Below are 8,728 nucleotides of genomic sequence, written 5' to 3' on the forward strand. Positions count from 1 at the left end.
ACCCAATTCCTGCAACCGTTCTTTGTATGTTTTAGCCTCCAGTCCCCAAATCATCTTTGTTGCTCTTTTCTGCATTCTTTTTTTATATCGTGGTGACCAAAACAAAGAGTAGTTATTCTATTCTATTCTATTCTGTTCTGTTCTGTTCCGTTCTTTCACTATTCTATTCTATTCTATTCTATTCTATTCTATTCTATTCTATTCTATTCTATTCTATTCTATTCTATTCCATTCCATATATTCTATTCTATTCCACTCCACTCCATTTCATTCCATTCCATTCCATTCTATTCTATTCCACTCCACTCCATTCCATTCTACTCTATTCCATATATTCTATTCTATTTTATTCTATTCTATTCTATTCTATTCCATATATTCTATTCTATTCCATATATTCTATTCTATTCCACGCCACTCCATTCCATTCCATTCCATTCTATTCCACTCCACTCCATTCCATTCTATTCTATTATTCTATTCTATTCTATTCTATTCTATTCTATTCTATTCTATTCTATTCTATTCCACTCCACTCCACTCCATTCCATTCCATTCCATTCCATTCCATTCTATTCTATTCCACTCCACTCCATTCCATTCTACTCTATTCCATATATTCTATTCTATTCCACTCCACTCCACTCCATTCCATTCCATTCCACTCCACTCCACTCCATTCCATTCCATTCCATTCTATTCTATTCCACTCCATTCCATTCTACTCTATTCCATATATTCTATTCTACTCTACTCTACTCTACTCTACTCTACTCTACTCTACTCTACTCTACTCTACTCTACTCTACTCCATTCCATTCCATTCTCTTACTGAACCCATGCAGTTTGCAATGTTACATTACTGGACTTTTCAGCACCATCTGCATGGGTGTATATGTGTATGGGGGGTGAGATGGAGTGTGAGTGTCAGCACAACTGCTCCATGAAAGCCCTCCCCCCCCCCTTGTTATGTGCACTGCATGTCAGAGAAGAGGGGACCATCCCTTGCTCGGCTGCACCAGCCATCTTGACTTTTCTGACCCTCTCTCTCCCTTGGGTGCCTTGTTTTATTCCCCCCAAAGATCTCATCAACTTACCCCCCCCTCCTCAAAAAAACCAATCCTTCACCAATTTCAGGTTTTTTTCAGCTGAGTCTCCCCCATCCTCGGAAGAAGAATCCTCAGAAATGTTTGCCCGAAATAAACCTTCCTTTCCTTGATGCCTGAGAAAGTCTTAAGCCTCCTGTTGCCAAATCCTGCGAACCCCTCCTTAGGGTTATCTTTCTGGAGGTTCGGTTGCCATGGCAACCCAGCGAGGGTGCCCCCCCTCCCATCGCCTCCTTCCCCATTCCGCGAAGCAGGTAATTAAAACCACGATCCCGGCCCCTTCCCCATCTCTGGCTGGGTAGGAGACATGGAGGTTTTCTCAAAATTTTTATTTATTTATTTTTTTAAAAAAAATGATGGGACGCTTGGATAGAAAGGTGCAGAAAGCAATTTGGGGGGAACGGGGGGGGGACAAATTGAAACTGTCCCTTGTGCTGCAAAAAAAAAAAAAACTATCACACACATAGATACTCTCTTGGCTCCAGCTGCGTTTCTCGGGAAGATAGCCCGTAAGGGAGAACCTGGGAAGTTGGAAAAAAAAATTCAGAATAGAGTTGGAAGGGGACCGTGAAGGTCTTCTAGTCCAACCCCCTGCTCAAGCAGGAGATCCTACACCAGTGGTGGCGAACCTATGGCATGGGTGCCAGAGGCGGCACACAGAGCCCTCTCTGTGGGCACGCGTGCCGTCGCCCCAGTCCTAGGCCTTCAGCTGGGTTTTATAAAATCTTTTCGCTTTAGGCCTCCACCGCCATGTGCAAAAAAAAAAAGGTTCAATCAATCAGTCAATTTCAACTTCTCGTGGGAAAAAAAAGATCTTGCAAAGTTGAAATTGATTGATTGAACTTTTTAGTCCCACCCAGTCTGGCATTACCACCGCAGCCACGCCCACCCAATGGGCCACACCCACCCGGCACCCAACAATGCATAAGTGGGTTTTGGGTTGCAGTTTGGGCACTCGGTCTCTAAAAGGTTCACCATCACTGTCCTACACCATTCCAGACAAATGGCTGTCCAATCTCTTCTTGAAATCCTCCAGTGATGGAGCACTCACGACTTCTGGTGGCAAGCTGTTCCACTGGTTAATTGTCCTCACTATTAGGAAGTTTCTCCTTAATTCCAGGTTGCTTGTCTCTTGGACGACTTTCCAACCATTGTTTCTTGTCCTGCCCCTCTGGTGTTTTGGAGAATAACGTGACCCCCTCTTCTTTGTGGCAGCCCCTCAGATACTGAAACACTACTATCATGTCTCCCCTATTTCTTCTTTTCTTTAGACTGGCCATACCCAGTTCCTGCAACCGTTCTTCGTGTGTTTTAGTCTCCAGGCCTTTAATTGTCTTAGTTGCTCTATGTCATTTCGGCTCAACATTTGCAATGGACTTCAGCATGGGTCCGAAAACTCGGAAGAGTAAATTTCTGATCCTGGTAACTGACCCAAGTTTGATTTCGCTCCTGGGACACGTATATTTGCCTTCATTTAACATCTGTCAATCTAAAAAGACAGGGATACAACTCACGGCTTCCGCAGCTGGGTACCAAAGAGACCAAAACAATATTTTTTTTGTCACCATATCACAAAAATGATGTTGAGAGTTTGGAACTAAGATGATCCAAGGCCTGGAGACTAAAACATAGGAAGAACGGCTGCGGGACTTCGGTCTGGCTAGTCTAAAGAAAGGAAGAAATAGGGGAGACATGATAGCAGTCTTCCAGTATCTGAGGGGCTGCCACAAAGAAGAGGGGGTCACGTTATTCTCCAAAGCACCAGAGGGCAGGACGAGAAACAATGGATGGAAACTGATCAAGGGGAGAAGCATCCTGGAATTAAGGAGAAACTTCCTAACAGTGAGGAAAATTAACCAGTGGAACAACCTGCCTCCAGAAATCGTGGGCACTCCATCAGTGGAGATTTTCAACAGGAGACTGGACAGTCACTTGTCTGAGATAGTATATGTTCTCCTGCTTGAGCAGGGGGCTGCACTAGAAGACCTCCAATGTCCCCTCCAACTTCTCTTCTCTTCTCTTCTCTTCTCTTCTATTCTATTCTATTCTATTCTATTCTATTCTAATTTAAGGCAGAGGTGTCCTATCTGGGCAAGTTTAACTCCTGTGGGCTTCAACTTAGAATGACAGTTAGAACAATTAACCAGTGGAACAGCCTGCCTCCAGAAGTTGTGGGTGCTCCAACACTGGGAGTTTTTAAGAAGAGACTGGACAGCCATTTGTCTGAAATGGTATAGGGTTTCCTGTCTGAGCAGGGGGTGGACTAGATGACCTCCAAAGTCCCTTCCAACTCTGTTATTCTATTCTATTCTATTCTATTCTATTCTCTCCCAGAATTCCCCAGCCAGTGACGCCTGGATGGGGGGTATCAGCTGTTGGAACTTCAGAACTGAGTTGCAAGTCCCTTTGGATGGGTGGCTGGGACCTCCGTCGTAAGTTGAAACAATCCCTAAGCATCCCTTCATAAGTCAAGGACTACCTTTGTATATTGCAACTCTCTTACAGGCAGTCCTCGGCTTATAACTCCTCCTTTAGCGACCATTTGAGGTTACAACGGCACCCCAAAAAAGTGACTTAAGACCGTTTTTCACACTTCATGACCGTTGCAGCATCCCCGTGGTCACGTGATCAAAATTTGGAGGCTTGGCAACTGGCATGTACTTCTGACGGTTGCAGTTTTCTGGGGTCACGTGATCCCCTTTCGCGACTGGAGCCAGATTCGCTTAACAGCCGTGTTGCTAACTTCGCAACTGCATCGATTCACTTAACAACCATGGGAAAGAAAGGTCATAAAATGGGACAAAGCTCATTTAAGAAGTGTCTGGCTTAGCGACGGAAAGTCTGGGGTTCTCAACTGTGGTCGTTAAGTCGAGGACTACCTGTGGCGTATGGTCCGAAGGCTTAAGGCAGGGATAGGCAACTTGGCTCTGTTATGATTTGTGGACTTCAACTCTCAGAATTCCTGAGCCAGCATGAGGGAACTATGGCCCCTTCATGACTTGTGGACTTCAACTCCCAGAATTCCTGATCCAGCATGAGTGAACTATGGCCCCTTCATGACTCGTGGACTTCAATTCCCAAAATTCCTGAGCCAGCATGAGGGAACTATGGCCCCTTCATGACTTGTGGACCAACTCCCAGAATTCCTGATCCAGCATGAGTGAACTATGGCCCCTTCATGACTCGTGGACTTCAATTCCCAGAATTCCTGAGCCAGCATGGGGGAACTATGGCCCCTTCATGACTTGTGGACCAACTCCCAGAATTCCTGAGCCAGCATGGGCGAACTATGTCCCCCTTGATGACTTGTGGACTTCAACTCCCAGAATTCCTGAGCCAGCATGGGCGAACTATGGCCCCTTCATGACTTGTGGACTTCAACTCCCAGAATTCCTGAGCCAGCATGGGGGAACTATGTCCCCCTTGATGACTTGTGGACTTCAACTCCCAGAATTCCTGAGCCAGCATGGGGGAACTATGGCCCCTTCATGACTCATGGACTCCAACTCCCAGAATTCCTGAGCTGGCATGGCTCAGCATGGAAACCTCTCCATTTCTCCTCAGCATGGCTGGCTCAGGAATTCTGGGAGTTGAAGTCCACGAGTCCTAAAAGAGCCAAGGTTGCCTACCTCTGGCTTAAGGCAAACTCTGAATGCAAGCCCACTTAAAGAGAAAACACTGCAGTGGTGAAAGTAAATTTCCTTCCTTAAGAGAAAGAATTCAGAAAAGTGGATTATATCTCTTTTGTTTTCAAGGCCATCCTTCAAACCCAAACCCTGTGTTTTATTTAGTTCTGCTTCGTGTGAACTAGCCACTTTGATTGACAAGCCATAATTTAGGGTTTAGGGTTAATGCAAAGCCAGACATGGTGGCTTAGTCATCTAAGGATACTTTCGAAGGCCACATTTTTTTAAAAAATAAAAATGCAGAGATAAAGTTAAAATACTGACAAGCTGGGGCTATTCTATCAAAATTGGGGAGAGATTATGTTTTATCTTAATTGCCGCAGACCTATTCTTGGCTGATGTTTAAATGGTAAATATGAATCTTTAAAATGTGTTTCAATTTACATTGCAGTGGAACAGTACTTTGTTCTTCCACTGATTAATTGTCCTCCCTGTTAGGAAATTTCTCCTTAATTCCAAGTTGCTTCTCTCCTTGATTAGTTCCCATCTATTGTTTCTTGTGGGTTTTTTTTTTTTTTGTCTCTGCATTACAGATTTTCCTCGGTTATTTGGAAAAATTTTATTAATTGCTCTTCAACAGAAGCAATTTTTTTTTTTAAAATGAGACAATGTTTGAACGAAGTGGCTTATTGCAATATGTACATTCAGACTCTGTTCCTGATTCACAAATACTTAACCCACCCCTTCAGTTTAGTGTATCATGTGAACCAAGTTTCTAATGATGATCCCGTCCTAACATAAGGTAGAGTTAGGATCAGGCTACAAAGGTAGCTCTCAACTCATAATGGAGTCCGCCTATCACGGTTTAAATTGTTGGAAGTAAAATCCCATCAGGTTCCAAGCCAGGAGAAAGACACAGGAGGCAAGCTGCAGTTGGAAAGGAGGCCTCCATTTATTAGGAATCAGAATCGGAGTCAGAATAGAGATGGAAGGGACCTTGGAGGTCTTCTAGTCCAGCCCCCTGCTCAAGCAGGAGATCCTATACCATTTCAATCCATCAGAATAGAGCTGGAAGGGACCATGGAGGTCTTCTAGTCCAGCCCCCCCTGCTCAAGCAGGAGACCCTATACCATTTCAATAAATCAGACTAGAGCTGGAAGGGACCATGGAGGTCTTCTAATCCAGCCCCCTGCTCAAGCAGGAGACCCTATACCATGTCAATCCATCAGAATAGAGCTGGAAGGGATCTTGGAGGTCTTCTAGTCCAGCCCCCTGCACAAGCAGGAGATCATATACCATTTCAGAGAAGTGACTGCCCAGACTCTTCTTAAAAACTTGTCGTGATGGAGCACCCACGATTTCTTGAGGTAAATTGTTACACTGATTAATTGTCCTCACTGTTAGGACACAAATAATTGTGTGTTTTCCACTATTTACATAAGGTCCAAGGACACTTCCGCTCTCCGACTGTCTTATAAAATAGAACTTGAACACCGACGGAATCAAAGTGTCCTAGGACGTTCTTTCTTTCCCCACTGTACTATCTTCCCAAGGTTATAGACTCCCCGACGGGGTTTCTTCTCCCTCAGTTCAATAAGAGGTTTCGCCCTGAGGGCAGGACAAGAAGCAACGGATGGAAAGTAACCAAGGAGAGAAGCAACCTGGAACTAAGGAGAAACTTCCTGACAGAACAATTAACCAGTGGAACAACCTGCCTCCAGAAGCGGTGAATGCTCCAACACTGGAGGTTTTTAAGAAGAGACTGAACAGCCATTTGTCTGAAATGGTATAGGGTTTCCCGCCTGAGCAGGGGGTTGGACTAGATGACCCCCAAGGTCCCTTCCACTTCTGTTATTCTATTCTAGTCTAGTCTATTCTAGTCTAGTCTAAAGTTTAGGCAGACAAAGAGGCATCAAAAATCTGGAAGCTTAATAACAACAACAACAACAACAAACTTGGAAGGGACTTTGGAGGTCATCTTTCTGACAGTGAGAACAATCAACCAATGGAACAGATTGCCTTCAGGGGTTGTGGGAGCTTCATCACTGGAAGCTTTCAAGGAGAAACTGGTCTGCCATCTGTCAGAAATGGTGTACGGTCTCCTGCTTGGGTGGGGGGTTGGACTAGATGACCTACAAGGTCCCTTCCAACTCTTTTATTCTATTCTAGTCTAGTCCTTCTCTTCATTAAACTAGACATACCCAATTCCTGCAACCACTGTTCATAGGTTTTAGCCTTCAGTCCCCTAAGCATCATCATCATCATCATCATCATCATCATCAAGTTGGAAGGGACCTTGGAGGTCATCGAGTCCAACCCCCTACTCAGGCAGGAAACCCTACACTATTTCGGACAAATGGCTGTCCAGTCTCTTCTTAAAAACTTTAAGATAGAATAGAATAGAACTGGAAGGGACCTTGGAGGTCTTCTAGTCCAGCCCCCCTGCTCGAGCAGGAGAACCTATACCATTTCAGACAAATGGCTGTCCAGTCTCTTCCTAAAAATCTCCAGCGATGGAGCGCCCACGATTTCTGGTGGCAAGCTGTTCCACTGGTTAGTTGTCCTCACTGTCAGGAAGTTTCTTCTCAATTCCAGGTTGCTTCTCTCTTTGATCAGTTTCCAACCATTGTTTCTCGTTCTGCCCTCTGGTGCTTTGGAGAATAATTTGACTCCCTCTTCTTTGGGGCAGCCCCTGAAATACTGGAATATTGCTATTATGCCCCCCACCCTGTTTCTTCTTTTCTTTAGACTAGCCAAGCCTCGGTTACTCTTCTCCGTGCTCTTCCCAGGGTCTCGACATCTTTTTTACATCGTGGCGAGCAAGCTCGGAGCCGCGATCCCTTCACCCACGTTTCTCCAACCTGCCTCGACCTCTCCTTCCGCAAGCCTCTTTAATCTTGCGCCTTGCACTTGGCGGATCTCCCACGTTCATGCTCCTTTCCCGTATATCAAGCAGCTGTCACGGGGATTTATCGGGAGAGCGGGAAAACGTGCAAAAAAGGATGAGCTGGGATAAGGCCAGCTCTTTTCCTGACGTGGCTGCTGAGAAAGCATGTTCGGGGGTCCTGGGTGAGAAGACCCGGAATAAATGATGGGTCTAAAAGGCCAAATGCAAAGTTTTGGTTTCACGAGCCCGGAGGGAGAGCAAGGCGAGATCTGAAAGCAAAGGTTTTTGCAAACGGAAAGTCTAAATTCGACAAAACCTGCAAGAGTAGAGGTAGTCCTCGGGTTACGACCACAAGGGAGCCCCAGATTAGTGATTTTTGCCCCGTTTTATGACCTTACCTGCCGCAGCCGTTAAGGGAATCACTGAGCAGTTGCTAAGTTAGTAACAACGGTTGTTAAGTGAATCTGGCTTCCCCCCGTTGACTTTGCAGGTCAGAAGGTCGCATGAGGGGATCACGTGACCCCGGGGACGCTGCGACCGTCATAAATACGAGTCAGCTGCCAGGAATCTGAATTTTGATCACCTGACCATGATGGGGATGCTACTACAGTCGTTAAGTGTGAAAAACGGTCATAAGTCACTTTTTCCGGTCCCATTGTAACTCTGAACGGTCACTAAACAAACGGTTGTAAGTCGGGGACTACCTGTTTTGCATTTCTGCAAAACCTGATGGGACCAAGAGATGGGGCCTCTTTGAATACAGGTGGTCCTCCGCTTACAACCATTTGTTTAGTGACTGAAGTTACAACGGCACTCAAAAAAGTGACATATGACCGTTTTCCACACTTACGACCGTTGCAGCCTCCCTAGGGTCACGTGACCAAAATTCAGAGGCTCGGCAACTGGCATGTACTTACGACGGTTGTAGCATCCCAATGACCTGTGATCACCCTTTGCGATCTTCCCAGCTGGCTTCCAACAAGCTAAGTCAATGGCAGGAAGCTGGATTCGCTTAACGACTGCATGATTCACTTAATAACGGCAGCGATTCGCTTAACAACCGGCAAAAAAGGCGGTAAAATCGGGCGAGACACACTGAACAGCTGCCT

This window comes from Protobothrops mucrosquamatus, unplaced genomic scaffold (genome assembly GCF_001527695.2).
Source record: "Protobothrops mucrosquamatus isolate PMUCROS unplaced genomic scaffold, P.Mucros_1.0 scaffold4586, whole genome shotgun sequence".
Taxonomy (NCBI): domain Eukaryota; kingdom Metazoa; phylum Chordata; class Lepidosauria; order Squamata; family Viperidae; genus Protobothrops; species Protobothrops mucrosquamatus.